Below are 15715 nucleotides of genomic sequence, written 5' to 3' on the forward strand. Positions count from 1 at the left end.
CAGTCTTGAAGTGCCTCCATCAATGACTTACCTATTGTCTCTCTCCTCGCCAGATCACATAAGCAAGTTTGCCATGTCATCGAGTTTTCTGCCTCTTTGTCCAACCTCCTTTCCACGCTCTTTGCTAGATGTTCCAGCACGTTCAATTTACTGGCCAAGCCAGAAATACTAGATGCAGTACTTGGTTCAAAACTATATTGCAGTAAATCACACGGAGGATGAGATACATTGGATAATAATAGATCAGCTGGCACCAGATAACAGCCAACACTCTATGCAATATAGGTTAACCAAGTTGGAACAAAACTGTATTTACAGATTAAGGACCCATGAAATCCCGCCTCAACGACGATATCCAATCATCCCTTTTGCTGCAACGTTAACAGCAGTATCCATTAAGGATCCATAACCATTGAACATCTTGGTCAATTACATCTTGAGATGTTTTAAACTGCACTGCTGTACTGAATTTGATCGACATGCAGTTCTCAGTTCTTCTGTTTTTTGGCAAATTTACACAGAAGGTTATGCTTTGATTGGGACCTGAATTTTTTGGGTTCTCCTGGGTGTCGTGAGAGAGATTAACTTTTTGAATATTTGGGAGTTTTTCTCTAGCTATTCAGTTCAATTGGTGTGTTTTGAGCACAGGCTGCACTTTGCTAAATATACATATTAATTGTCTATTTCTAGATCCTCTTCTCTTTGGGGTGGCCCTGTGTGCTCTCACAGCAGTGTTTTTGCCAGAAGATGCTGTTTTTTCATTCCACACATTCGGTGGGTTACAGTGGGAACAGTTGAATTTCTTCATTGTCCTGCTCGTCAGTGCTGAGAGCTCGTATTAAGACAGGTGTGCCAGTATTGCATTCCTTACGCGGCTGACACATGTGCCTTGTACTCCGTCCCCCGCCCCCTCATGCCACCCACCCACCCCCGCCCCCGCGAATCTGATTATTCTCCATGGCTTGCAACTCCAAATGGACCATAGAGGGAGACACCTTGTCCGTGCGTCGTTGGCAATATCTGTTTGCATTGCAATTAGGCAAGGTACCCGCCCCTGGGGGGAATTGTTAGTGCACCTTCACGCCTGGAGGCGTGGTTTTGCCTCGTTCACTCAAAAAATGGCTGCTGTATTTAACAGCAGTGGTGCATAGATGGACCTGAATTATAGACGGCTGGTCCACACGCAAGCAGACACACGAGGTAAGAGCGAGGCATCATTGCTCCCTGTCCGTTTTATGGGCTATATGCAAATGGGGTCCGCACGGGTGGTGAATGCGCTGTTAGATTGTATCCCTGGACGTGAGGGATTGTTTACACACACGGCCCCGACTGCGTGCCGCGGCCGCCGCATTGTGCGGGGCCCCCCCCGAGGGTCAGCAACCAGTTTGCTGCCTCCCTGGGGTCCCCACACATCGTGGCGGCATACACGGCCGGGGGGAAGTTTTTGGACACCCTAAATATGTGATGTGTTGTGCCAAAGCATGAAGGGCAGGCGCCCCTTCCTCCTTTCTCTCTCTCGCTCCCTTCTCCCCTCCCTCATTCCCCTCCCACTGTCTCGAACAAATTGCGGTTAGACATTTGGAATGGCTCCTAATTTTCCTTTTGTTTTCGATCTGGGCCTTTTTCAAGGAGTGAACATCAGTGGCAAATATGCCAGGTGTTGCCTGGCTTTGTGTGGTGTTTGAGTTTCGATTGCCCACGGCCGCCGCAGAGGCAAGCCTTTTCTTCCCCTAACCACCCCCCCACTGGGTGGTAGTAACTGGCTTGCTGCGTCCCTGGGGGCCTTGTACCCCAGGGCAGGGTCCAGCGACCGGCGGGTACTGTTCACAATGCTCCATCCAGTCCAGCACCTAAACAATGGACTGGTACCGATACGGCCCTAACAAACTAGACAGAGTGCCATCTGAGCTGGGATGTGCCCCTGCTTTTGCCACCCCAACACATCCTCAGTATTAGGCAGCAACAGTTTTTTTGAATTGTGTGGCACGGTCAATTCTCAGTGTTAATTGGTTTCCCTTCTTTGGTCTCCGTTTCAATCTCCAGTGTTTGAATGAGTGGGAGACACTGTTCACATCCAATGTCTCTTTGGTGAAGAAGACAGGGACCACATGTCGATGGCTTACAGCTCCTAAATTATCTGACCTATAGAATATCCGGCGGGTAGAAAACGGCACTTTTGGTGGAAAAAGGTAAATCATGACGTAGTTGCACTTTGAATATGGGTTTTGTGACACATGGGTGTGCCACAGGCACAAGTGCCTGGACTATAACCATGTTATCCGCAACAACTCAGACAACAATGTCCTGAGACGCTTACATGTCCTTAGACACATTAAATTCACAACCGAGAAGGAACTTAGACCTTGGCCGGACCCTGCCAATAATAAATGAAAAGACTAGATTTGAAGCCACTACACTTTGGGTGAGAAAATACTGTTCTTTTAGCTATCAATATGGTGTGTCTTCTTGTATCTCTTGACTGTGAAATTGGGGAATAGCACTTCACCCATAACTCTCTGGCCCCTGGGCCATTTATGGGTCGGGTCAAGAATTTTTGGGGGGGGGTTGTATTGTGGACTTGGCGCTCTCTTGAGTTTTTTAATTCTTTGATTTTTTTCATTTTTATATTTGTTCATGTCCTTATTTTCAAACTTATTATTTTAGATTTCTCTCTGATTTTTAATTAAAGGGTGTTATGCTGCACCTTCCTCCTTGAGAGAGGGGTGGGGGCTGGATGACGTCCCATGAGAGTCAATGCCATTTCCCTTCCAGAAACTTCAGGGAGAGCACTCTTGCCTCACCTGACAAAAACATGGGTAGATTTACCCGACATTGGGACATGTCCAGAGTAACTACGGGCTTGCCCATGACAAAGCAGCATGTCAAGATTCACAATAGCTAAGACAAATGTTTAAAAAAGTATGAAGTAAATTATAGAAAAGGATTGTAAACTGTTTTCTCTCTTTCTCTTTGTCTCTTTCTCCTTTTGCCTTTGGTCATCGGTTGAAGTGGCTTTCCAAGAAACATACTTGGTTCAATGCAATTCGACACCTTGTGAAGCGAAAGAAACTAGATTTTGAAAATTGAAAAAAAAATTAAATTTACATCAACTTGAATTCTCTTTTTAAACTGTTTTTTTTGTTTGTAATGTATATGTCCTGATGAGGTGCACCAGATGGAAACTGTACAGACCGTTCTGGCAGCCGAAACTCGAGTCGAAAACACCATAGAGCCTACTCCTCCCAGAGTTCGGCTCTAACTTGGGTCTACACAGAAAAAATGTGGGAATCAATGTGTCCATGAGTAACCACTTTGTTACAGTTACCCAGCGTTTCACTTTAGAATATTGTTAATTAGGCACTTTTGAGCAATCAAGATACTAACCCGAATGGATGGGATGTTCTGAGCTACAGAACAAAATCATCAGGATTGCGTTTTTTGCACAAGTACGAGTGGTGTTTTGTATGTATGAGGATGAAAAAGTATGTGAGGAATGATATGTGAGATGCGAGCTTTTTGTTTGTGTGATAAAATGTGTGTTCTTGACAATTGATTTTATAGATGTTTTTAATGTATTTGATATGTTATCCTGTAAATGTTTTTTATGATTAAAATATGATCAAATAAACTTAAAATAAACGAATTCTGACATGCTGTCTTGTGTCTAAAACATATATACCCTTTAAATAGGGTTGCTGTCTTGGAAGGGATTATGCAGCGTTTTCACGCATGAATTGCACGCATTAACAATAGGAGGGGATGCACTTATCCATAGATACTTGCAAATTTGTTTGGTTCAAGCCAGAAATCAAGGCAGATTGATCTTGGAGGTTATTGTTGATTCCCACATAGTTTTGTAAAGGGAGTTAGCGATGTTGACATGGATGCCATCACAAGCTGCTGGAGATGCATCATATCCTCGACTGCCAATAAACCCCCCCAACCCCTCTTTTCTTTCTTATCACCGGTTTACGGGGCTTCGAGGGGGGGGGTAAAGTCGAGGATGAAGATCATTGAGAACAATGTTCCTCCTGTGATTGTTGGATTTTGTCGACATCCTCCGACTCCCAGCTCATGTATGCCGGCCTTCAATTTAACTCTTCATTGCATCTCTGGGCATCATTACTGTCCGTAAAGATACTTCCATTTGACATCATGCTCTTAGTTATCTCGTCGGTTTGCATCTTTTGACTTGCATACGTCTTTTCCCCTATCATCAGCTGATTCTCGCGATTTGCGAGCTTATCATCCATCGCTTTTTTTTTCTCCAAGGCTACATCCGCCTGCGTCAATGAATGGTCTAACATTCTTGGGCAATCTTTTACCCTAGATAAACTCTGTCGTTTTTGTTTAGCGATTTTCACAATTAATTGGGCCAGATCTTTTGTCAATTGGTCAGCTAAGCTTTCATTTGCACTAGCGCTTAACCCCTGGTTACTCACAATTGCGACACCTGGTTCAATTTGCGAATTGTCTTCCATTTCAATGGGAGCCAGATCTAAATTGCCCCCCTCATTCAAGTCGGGGATCACAATCGGTATATGCTCATGCACAGCTTCTTCTAGCCAGCTGTCATCCTTGAGCGCCTGGAGAGGCACCAGATTTGGAGAAGGGGTATTCATCTGCCGTTCTCCTGCAGTCTCCAAGTCCTGTTCAGGTGAAGACCTAGCATCGAGTTTGAGCTTTTTAATATCTTCCAAATCACCATTTCCTCTTTGCAAGCCACAAGAGACTTTAGTTGTTTCTCTTTGCTTGATGAAATCTGTCTGTAGCCTCCGCTCAGCAATCTGTCACCTCCACGGGTCCCTCTGCCCATCCAGCCTTGGCAAGCTGTCCCCAGGGTGCTCTCCTACCTCAGCAGCTAGGGGAGGGGGGTTGTGATAACCCAATCCTCTAATGAATATGTCATTGATTTTCCGCACTGAGTTTCCGGCCCCGGCCCACCCCTCTTTATCTGCAACCTTGTTCGTGCACTCGGAGGGCAGGATTCAGCACTCATTTCACTCTCCTGGTCCAATTTAGTTTACACAACCGGAAAGGCCATTTGCACCAAACTTTCCTGCAAATTCAAGCAGGCTCCTGCAAACTCCTGACGCCACCAGCAGCCACCACTTATTGGATCTTGTGGGCAAGAGTTACTGAGTCCAGGTAGGAGGGGGCGGGCCTTAAAGGACTCGACGAACTTGGCAACGTTTTTCAGAAACCTAGGGGGACACACCGTGGCAGGCACCCACAGAGTCACTCAGTCTGTCAACTCCCCTTGCCTAATTACTCCCAATTACTTACTCTTAACTATGCAATTTCCAGGTTGCAATTTCCATTGCAGCCAACACAGCAAGTATTTAGGATTGCAGATTTCAGATTTTGTAGCCCCACTTTTGCACCGCAGCAACCGGTGTTGGGGAGAATTCTCTGTAAAGGCTAATTTCCCAAACCTAGTGAGTCCCCCAGCAGCTTTGCTGGATTTTTGGGGTTTATTTTTTTCTCCTGCTAAGAGTGAGACTCTTTTACTCCCACTCTTAGACATGATTTGAGGTGTTCCTTTATCTTTCCATGTGTTTTATGGGCTATGGGGTCTTTTACTCCATAGGGTCTCGTGTGTTTTTGAGGTGGGTTACACAGCACCCTCCGTGCCATAACCCAGGGGTGTCGTAGCGACCCCCCCCAACATAGACTCCATACCCTGGGACTGACTACTGTCTCCCAGGGCTTGTAAAGTCACCATTGGCTTTACTAGGCCCAAATTATGAACAGAAACCAGTACAAACCATCATATTGTGGACGTACTGGTCGGGGCAATTCGATTGCCCCGGGGTCTGTTGTTCAAGGGGGCACCTCTCCGTCCCCACTGATCGAGTTTTGGCTGGTGGCAGTGGATACTACTTTTTATATTCGACCGCGAATATATCTCTATGGGATTTTCCCATTGTTCGAGGCTACCAACTTTAATTATTTAATTCTTATAGCCTCGAACATATCGCCGGTTTATTTAATTAATATTAATTCACCGATTGGTATTTTTTGCCAGAACTCGATTCTAAAATGGCGTTTGTGTTCTCTTCTGTGACTCCAACCCAAGTCGAGCCCTTTGTTCCACTTTTTGGCGGGCTTCTCCACAGAAGCCTCCAAAAGTGGTGCCCCTCTGTCTGGGTACCACATAGGGTGTGGGAGGGGGTTTAGGCACCCTCGACTGAGTTTCCTTGGTAACTCAAGTCGCACTCTTGGCTCACCACTTAGCATGTTTGATTGACAGCTAGACTGAATGAATGGGGGTGTGCTGCATAAAAGCAGGGCTTTGGGGACTGGAACTTCAGAAGTCGCCACAGGACCTAAGAATCCGAGGAGGGAGAAGCTGAGCCGACCTGCAACGACGACACCACCGGTGGAGCCCTGCTGAACCATCTCACCACTTGTCCCGACGACAGAGGAGATCTCCATTCCGGAGAGTCTTCTTCCTTTGACTGGTGGGGATAACCAGTTTTGCCTTCTTTTCACCTTCCTGGAGCATCTAGTGGCCGCCTTGCCCGTGCCAAGCACCCCAGCAACCGGAATACCACGGTTTACGACTACCGCAAAGAGAAGGGTAGTACCTTTTAACCGAAGAACTCCGTGGCTGGTTTCTTCCCTGGCAGTGCAACAACCTTCATCTTTCCTCCACGGCGAGACCTCCTCTTCCTCTTGCACCCGCTGCCAGGAACAACTGCCCCCGCTGGAGCTTCCTTCATACTAAAGTTACTGTGTCCCGCCTGGCTTCCCTTGCGACAGATCGTTCGGGGTGACAGTAAAGCCTCTACTTTCTAACCTGGGCTGGCCTGGGACAACCTAGCTAACTTTTCCTGACTTTAATTTCATCCTTTTTGTATGAACTATCTACAAGACTCTTTGGGCATAACCCCACTGTGTGAACCTGGACCCCTTCTGCTTGCTCTCTTCAAGAGCTGGGCCTTGCAATTGACTTCCTTGCTCTCCAGTTGAACTCTGCCTATCCTGCCTTACTGTGGTTCTTTTAAAAGTATTGAAACTTATGTGCTTCCATAACTCTGCCTTTTTCCCTCCCTTTTTTTTTTATAATTTATTAGAGTGCCATCTTATGTTAAGCACTCACCTCTTTCTGAAAATAAGTGGTGTTTCTCACTAAGACTTGTCTAACAAGTAATTAGGGTTGTATATATATGATAGTGACTGTGTGCTGAATTTACTTGACTCTTTTGTGCTAGTGTAATTTACAAGTGTGTCTTTAAATAATTAAATACTTTTATACCAAAGCTCTGGTCAGTGTTTGCTTGTACTACTGTATCTCTGTACCTATTGTGTATACTCTATATACTGCCTAACTCTTCTTGAGGGAAGTTTGACTGCTCAGCCACAGCTACCAAGTGAATCTGTGTGGTACAGACTGCTACTAAGTGGGTTTACTGCCAAACACCTGTAGTCCTAAATCTTTTGCAGTGGTCCCTAAGGGAACTGCACAGGTTTCTGCCTAACAACCGGCAAACGCCCACCGGCTCACTATTATCAGTTTGCCGCACAGTGCACTAGCGGAGTGATGGACCAAAGATCACCCACCACACCGCCACAGAAATGCAAGACCATATAACACTGGGCTCCGTGCAGACTTACCACCCTCCAGCTGGGCAATTTGGGCAGGCAATTCGGGCAGGTCGATCCCAGCCAAGGAACGCCACTTGCAGCCCCCACAGGGCCTGGGAGGCTGATACGGCCGGGGTCAAACTACACCCGAAGAGATCAACAAAGGATCAGTGATGTCGGCGCAGTGCAGCACAGTGGTAGCAGCAATATCACGCCGACTCACCTCTCAGCCTCTCCACTACTCCATACTGCTATACGGTGTACTCTGTCTGCTGTCTGCCATCCGAAATCCAGGATCAGAGGAAAGAACCTCTGTACTTGGGGGGTGGGGGGGAGGGGAGGGAGTGGGGGGGAGACGTGGCAAGCCGCACCTCAGCTCACTGCTCGCACTGCTTTCTCACAATCAGAGGGAGGCCGCTTCCGAAACGTATATAACGGCCAGCCCAATGAGGATGTCACTTCCTCCACTGCTTTATCTCCGCTTCTTGTCCTCCCCGCTGCTGTTTTTCAGCCGGTGGCTTTTGGGGAGTAGGAGAAACTAGTGGGTTCCTGTGTATCAGTCATCCTGATCTCGGCTGATCCATCTGCAGCAGCGTCTACCCAAGGACATATTCCTGGCTATGTACTAGCTCATCTTGCAATTCCCGGCCATATAGGGATATTTTGGGGACCTGCCAGCACAACTGGTGGTCCTGTTGAGCACGTCATTTGCCATGCCTGTAATATGTTGTTGTCATGATCTCTGCTTCCAAAAGGTCAGGACTCGCCCAACTCCCTTGGAAGCAGATCCATAACTCAGGTTCCGATTGCCAACCAGTCCCAATTGGGACCTTTTGGACCCTGTCCTGGCGCCAGTGGCACCAGGCTCATAAATATGCCCAGTCCTAGCGCTGGAAGCGCCGGGCTCATAATGCTTGGGTGGACTTACCTGCAGCAGACCATGCTGCTTGCTTACCTGCCAGTTGAGCCTCTGATCCTCTTCTGTTTGGGACTACTTTTTCTGTTGGGTGGGGCAGGAGCCACTCCCTAGGTTCAGAACACTGGAACTCTTCTGGAAAGCAGGAACTCTTTTCTTACCTAGGCGAGGCTGTGGAAGGAGACACCTAAGCACTACAGGAGGCTATTTAAACCACACCCGATGGATGAATCTTGCTTTGCGTTATTCTGCATCCTCTGCAGCAGAACGCTCATCGTGTCTTCTGCATCTGATCCTGGGCCTAAGGGAAAAAGGCTTACCATCCTGAATCCAGTCTTCAGCAACACCTATAAAGACAAGAAAGAACAGGTTAGCACTACGGTTTCAGTGACAGCGCATCTCTTACCTGGTCCATCGGCTGTCACCAACGCCTCGCGCTGCATTCCGGCATCTGAAAGACAAAAGCTTACCAACTCTTCGCACGCTCCGGAGGCCTTCGGCGCTGCATCCCGCATCTGAAACACAAAAGAAGGTGCGTTTGAAGACATTGGGTAACTTTATTACTCACGTGCCATTACTCCTTCCCACGCCGAACCCAGTGGGTATTCCGACACCCTTCAGCAGCTCCGAACTTGTACCTGCAAGATAAAAGGACAAGTTAGTGCGCATCGTGAAGCAAGCAACAAGCGCTTACTTACGTGCTTCCAGGCGCTTCTATTCCTCACACGGGTTCCATCCTCAACTCACTTCAGCCCGTCATCCGCCATCGCCGGAACCCTGCAAAACAAAAGACATCATTACAAAAGACTTTTAAAGACATTTGAAATACTCGAACTTACCGTTCGTGCAGTAAACGACGGACAGCAGTCCTCTGAGGTCAAGAGGCCTGCACCCTTATCCAGTGAAGAAACTGGTTACGGCACCCTGCCCCGAGGCAGATGGAGAGCTCGGCGTTCACTTACCTAAGGTGAGAGCGTTAACCTTTGGGGTTCTACAGGAGAAGAGAAAGGGAAGAAGAGAGACACCCAATAACCCCAGTTCATTAATCCCATATTTTCTATCTGCAGACATCTTACTCTTCGAGTCAGACATACAGTGCACAGAGGTCCAGCCCAAAGAGCCAACCGTGTGTTACACATCACCTTTGAAGATACGGTATTCGCCCAGTCAAGACCGGCGCCTCTGCGGGAATCAGGTGAGCATTACAGTTGTTCCGCAGTCTTGGCTGGTTCCATTAGCTCTATCACAGGAACCAGCCCCCTTTGACCCTGGTACTGCTGTTGGTGTCCCTTTGGCGTGACCAACTCAGGTGTCTCCTGTATAGCCAGTGCTTTCCGCTTTGCCCACCTGTGACCCTGCAGACTTTATTTGAATTTTTCTTTAGCGCCGGCCTGACACAGAGCACCTTACATGGTTCAATTTATGAAAAGGTGGAGTTTGAAAAAAAAAAATAATCAGGAAAGGATAGGAAGATTGATAGAAGTGATAGCAGTGGAAGAGGGCAGGGTTATGTGTGGGGAAACAGTTCTGTTGTGAGGCTCTTTCTGAGAGTGATGATGGAGGATGCAGCACATATGTGTGGAGTTAGGGTGTTCCATGCCCTGGGTGCCAAGTGGGTACATACTTGTATTTGTGTGCATGAAAGTTTGCAGAGTGGAATGTGTGGGCGGGATTGGCTGACTTGTCTGGTGTTTGTGTGGGTGATAGGTTTGGGATTGAGTTTGTCATCAAGGTAAGATGGTTTTGAGGTGGACGGCTTTGAAGGCAATGCAGATTCCTTTGAAGACAGGTCTCTGGGGTATGAGGAGCCAGTGGAGTGGGGGTGATGTGTGCATGTTTGGGTAGGTGGAGGATAAGTCTGGCTGCTGTTTTTCCATGGCTTGCAGAGGGTGAAGGGTGTTGGGGAGTCCAGTGCGGAGAGAATTTTCATAGTCCAGCTTAGAGGGAACTAGTGTTTGGACTGCGGTGCAGAAGTCATCAAGAGGAAGGATATGTCTGATTTTGCATAGGTAGTGTAGTTGTAGATTGCATGTTTTGGTGACTGGCTATGTGGTGTTTGAAGGAAGGGAGAGGCTTGATGGAGAAGCCAGGGGCTTTAACAGGTGTTGAGAGGGGATATGTGTGGGTTGTCGGTAGCAAGTTCTTGGATCCAGTGGGTGAAGTTGGTTTTGTGACTTGTGGGGCAGATGAGTAGATATTCTGTTTTGGAAGGGTAGAGTTTGAGGAAGTGGGTGGCCATCCAGTTGGTGATAGTGGAGAGACAGGTTTTAAGTGTGTGGAGTTGTGAAGGGGATGACATTTGGAAGTATATTTGTGTGCCATCTGGGTATTGGTGGAAATATGTGTTGGGTTTGCTAAGGGTCTGTCCAAGGGATTCAACATATAGGTAAAGGGAAGAGGCAATATATGTTGGGTATGGGGAGTTTTGCAGGACCCCACACTTGCCTGGGTGGGGAGTGATTGTTAAGGGGGCATAGAGACAGTGTTTCTTGTTGGTGAGAAAGGAGGTGGTGCCAGAAAGATTCATCCTGTTTGCTAGGATGTCTAGTAGAATGGTGTGGTAAATGGTGTCGAATGCTTCAGAGAGGTCGAGGAGTAAGAGTAGTGCTGTCTCCTTTCTGAGATGCTGTGGAGATCGAGGACGAGTAGAGTAGAGTAGAGTAGAGTAGAGTAGAGTAGAGTAGAGTAGAGTAGAGTAGCAGTCTCGGTGCTCAGTCCAGGCCCGAAAGCAAGATTGGAAGGGGTTGAGTAGGTTGTTTGTGGTGATGTGTTGTTGCAGTTGAGTTGTTACAAAGCGTTACATGGTTCTGGCGGGGTATGCTAGGTCTGTAATGGGACGGTAGTTTTCAGGATTTGGAGGGAAATGGCTGGCTAGCAGTAGGAGGAACTGCCTTCTTTAGCGAGTGAGCTTTTCAAAATAAGGTTATTGGGCTGCATGAGTTCCTTGATATTCCCACCCTGCAGAGCCTGCTTGCCAAAACAGGGGAGCCTTTGGCACGCACAAGCAAGAGGTCTGGCATTCCATTACAGAAGGATGTCATGTCTCAAGCCCTAAAGATTTGTATCAAGCGCCAGACAGCGTACAACAGGTAAATTGACATGAGGTCTCTCTCTTCCATCAGAGACCATGTTCTCTCTCTCTCTCTGTCTCTCTCTCAGTTCGGCCTTGTTAGCAACTGCCAATTGGAGTTTGTGGTGGAAGCTTGCCGATTTCACCAATTTCCTCCTGGCTGACGAGCAAGAAGCTTTCTATGCTGCTCTTGCCTAGGCCAAACGGGTCGCTCGGGACCTTCTACAGTTGGCGCCCAACCACGTGGACACGTCCGTTAAACCGATGGCAGTAGAGATTGATATGAGGAAGCAAGCAACGAAGTTTGTGTCAGATATGCTTCACAAAATCAGGAACATCCCTCTGGGGGAATTACCTACTCCATTCCTCCACTAGCGAGGAACTGCTAGTGGAGTATGCAAATCAGAATGCAAATTGCCAAGTTCTTGGCAGTGTTGCCAAACTGGCTGCCAAATCTTTCAACTCACAAAGATAGTTTGAGGGTAGGGCACATTCCATTGGGGGATTCATCTGCTTCCTGGAGAGGCGGGCAAGAAAGAAGGATCAGTCCCCTTTCAGCCCAGGAAGAAGCAGCTGCTGCCCAATCCCAGGGCAAAACCAAAGCAATAACTGGCTTGTTCGCTTTCATTGAATGGTGGTGGGTGAGAGGATTTCCTTCACTCAATGTAGGTTAATTTCATCTGAGTGGTCCTTTCGGTGGCCAGTTCAGTGTATCGCTCTCCCTTCTCTTCCCTCACAACCTCGCTTACTCCATTCCAAGATGCTCTATTTAGCATCTGAATTCCTGAAGCACATGACATCAAGGCAGTGGAGGAGGTTATGTTTCCAGACTGTTTATGGTGCTGAACAACCAGATGGTCCTGTGCACCATCCTGGTCCAGTTTTCCTTCAACACAATCCTACACTTGGTCTGCCTTCTGAGGGAGATTGGATCTGCGCAGTAGATCTGAAAGACGCCAACCTGCATGTGCCCATCTGGAACAAACACAAGAGGTTTTTATTCCTTCATCAACGGGAGCCAGTTTCAATACAGGGTCCTGCCCTTTGGGTTCAATGCAGCCCCCAGAATCTTTACCAAAATGATGCCTGCAGTAGCGGCTTTCCTCAGGCAGCCAGGCATACACATTTTACCTTACTTTGATCACCCATCAGAGGTGGAACCCTTGCTCCGTGTTCTGCTTGACCTGCTGTGCCACCTTGGTTTCTCAGTGAACCAGGTAGTCATCCTTGAGGCCTGTTCATAGGCTGACTTTCATTGACTGGGTGAGATTTTCAACCGTCCAGGGTTTTTCCAACTGCAAAGAGGTTTCAGGACTTTTTCGCAACTTGCACTCTTTTACCACTTCTATGACCACGCCTTGGTGGTTCCAGAGACAGTTGGGCCTCAAGATCTCTGCGTCTTGTGTGTTGCCCATACCAGGATCCAACTATACCTGGTGTCTGTTTAATCTCAAGCAATTCATTCAGTCGGCGTTGTTACAGAGCCCCTCCCCTTACATCCATATCTAAAGTAGTTTGGCAACTGCACAAAACACTTAAGGGGAGTGGAGTTCTCTCACCCTCTCCCCTCTGGACTAGCGCCAGTGATTAGTCCCTTATAGGTTGGGGAGCGACGTTGGGTGAACTACAAGTGCATGAATTATGGGGGGTCAGACTAGTTCAACATCCTAGAACTACATACTATTTTTAATGCCCTGTAAGGGTGTCTACCCATCCTAAAAATGTCTGTGTTCAGATCCTCATGGACAGTCCGACTGAAATGTTCTTTTTTGAACAAGTAGGATGGTACCAGCTCCCTTGAGCTTTTGGCTCTGACAGTGGAACTATGGGAGTGGGCCATTAATTGGACCATTCATCTTTAGGCTCTCCACCTCCCAGAGGATTAGAATCTGAAAGCAGATACTCAGCAGTTTTGAGGTCGCTAGTGGGAACTTCATCCACAGGTGGTTCCGGAGCTCTATGCGAGGTGGGTTGCTCCTCTGTTGAATGCTTGTGTGACATCCAGTAATGCAAAGTGTACTATGTTTGTCTCGCAGCTGGACAAGCACATTAATTTGATAGATCGTCTGGCTATTAATTGGAAGAGAGCGTTCTTTTATGCATCCACCCACCATTATTCCCCTAAATCCATAAGGCACTCTGGAATTTCAGAGAGTCGGGGCCTTGCTCGCCGAGTCTGGTTGTGCCCCTGTGGCCAGATAGGTTCTGGTACTCCACCGTCCTGCTATCCCTCCTTCCCTACCTGAGAGGTGTTTTTAAAAATTTCATTTTGAATGGGGTGTTCTCGGACTGCATTGCATTTCAGTGCCGATATTAAGATTGCTACCTCAAATATACCCAAGGGACTTTCCACCGCCCATTCAGTATTTCACTGTGGGCACATGCACTTTATAAGGCTTGGCCATTGGGACCGGATGACCTTTTTGCTCCAGACAAGTTCATAAGGTACCAGAGACATGTTTCTGCCTCTGCACTTGTAATGCTCATCTGGTATCCACGGGGACGTCACTCAGCCTGTTTTGACCTCTTACGACCTCGAACGCTTCCCTGGAGGCTATTCGACTGGAGACTGGGCCTGAAACACAGGATTGGTAGAGTTTAACTCCCTATTGTCTCTGTGTGCTTGAACCCCTTCTTCCCCAGGGTCCAACCCTTCCCTTTGATCCACAGCTCACCTTGTTTTCTTGGATAGTATGCTCTCCATCCTGCTTTCAGCGCAGGGGTGCGTTGGTTGATGCGGGCTCGTTTTTGCCTAGTTACTTCACTGGCAAGAGTCTGACAGGTAAGTATAATGAGTCATTTGAACAGTTCTCTAACTTTGTTCCTTTCCTTCCTTAGATGATGGCCGGCGTCCGGGGATGGCGGCGTGCTGCTGAGATGAGTAGCGCTGAAGGCGAGTGAGAGCGCGATGCACCCCTTTAGTATTTGCATTGAACGGAGTTCTTTTTCTGTGACTTTTAGGTGCCGCGACGTTTTCAGCGTGGATGGCAGTTATGAAGAACAAATGCGGTGGGTAATCGCGGTATGCGGCGCCTCCTTAGGAAGCGGCGTGCCGGGATGGGAATGACACCGCCGAAGATGCCCGCAGAACAGAAGGAGCGATGAATGATGGGCAGAAGCGCCGCAAGGTAAGGCTGTTCCTAACAGTGTTCTTGTTCTTGCAGGAGCTGAGCGCAGACGAAAGATGCAGGCCTACTGGAGACCGATCTGAACACGGGGAGTGTCACGCTGCAGGTGCAGAAAATGCAAAGCATGTCTCTCAGCCTAGGTGTGGCTTAAATAGTCTCTGGATATCCCAGGTGTCTCTGGGCTGAACCACACCCAAAAGACTAGACCACACATGCAGTTCTGGGAACCGAAATATGTGGGGGCATCCATCTTGTCCCCATCAATGCACTACAAGTCCAATCCCCAATGTTATCCTACGGGAGTGAGTGAGTCTGGTGCCACAAGCGCCAAGTCTGACTCCAAGTGGGTCTTTGGAGGGATGGAGTGAGTGCCATGTAGGTGATCATGGCCTGGCTCCAGCCTGACATCTTGGAGGGCTGGGGACATGACGGGCAGGAATCATGACAGCATCCCCCCCCCCCCCCAAGGCCCCTCTCAAGGTGGCTCTTCTGTCTGGTCCTGGTTTGGTTGGATGGTTTTGATGAAATCGTCTCAGCAAGTGAGGTGCATGGATGTACTCACAAGGCTCCCATGTCCTGTCTTGTGGACCATACCCCTTCCAGTCCACTAAGTAGTATAATTTGGATCTGATGTACTTTGAATCTAGGATGTCCTTGGCTTCAAAATTCTGGCTGCCCGGTGACTACTACTGGCTGCAGTGGAATTGCTACCCGGGTCCCATGTTGAACAGGTTTAAGGAGAGACACGTGGAACACAGGATGAATCTACATGTTTGACGGCAAAGCTAGTCTGACCGCCACAGGATTTATCACGGAGGTGATGGTGAATGGACCCAGGTATCTTGGATGGAAAGTTCGTGCTCCTTTAATGGACACGTGTTTAGATGCCAGCCAGACTTTGTCTCCCACTTGGTAGTTGGGGGCCTTTGCTTGGTGTTGATCAGCAAACTTCTTTTGGCGATTCTTAGCTTGAAGTAGGTGTTCAGCTGCCCTTTTAAAGGTTTGAGAAAT

Source organism: Ambystoma mexicanum, chromosome 2q (genome assembly GCF_040938575.1).
Source record: "Ambystoma mexicanum isolate Mex_15411 chromosome 2q, UKY_AmexF1_1, whole genome shotgun sequence".
Classification (NCBI taxonomy): domain Eukaryota; kingdom Metazoa; phylum Chordata; class Amphibia; order Caudata; family Ambystomatidae; genus Ambystoma; species Ambystoma mexicanum.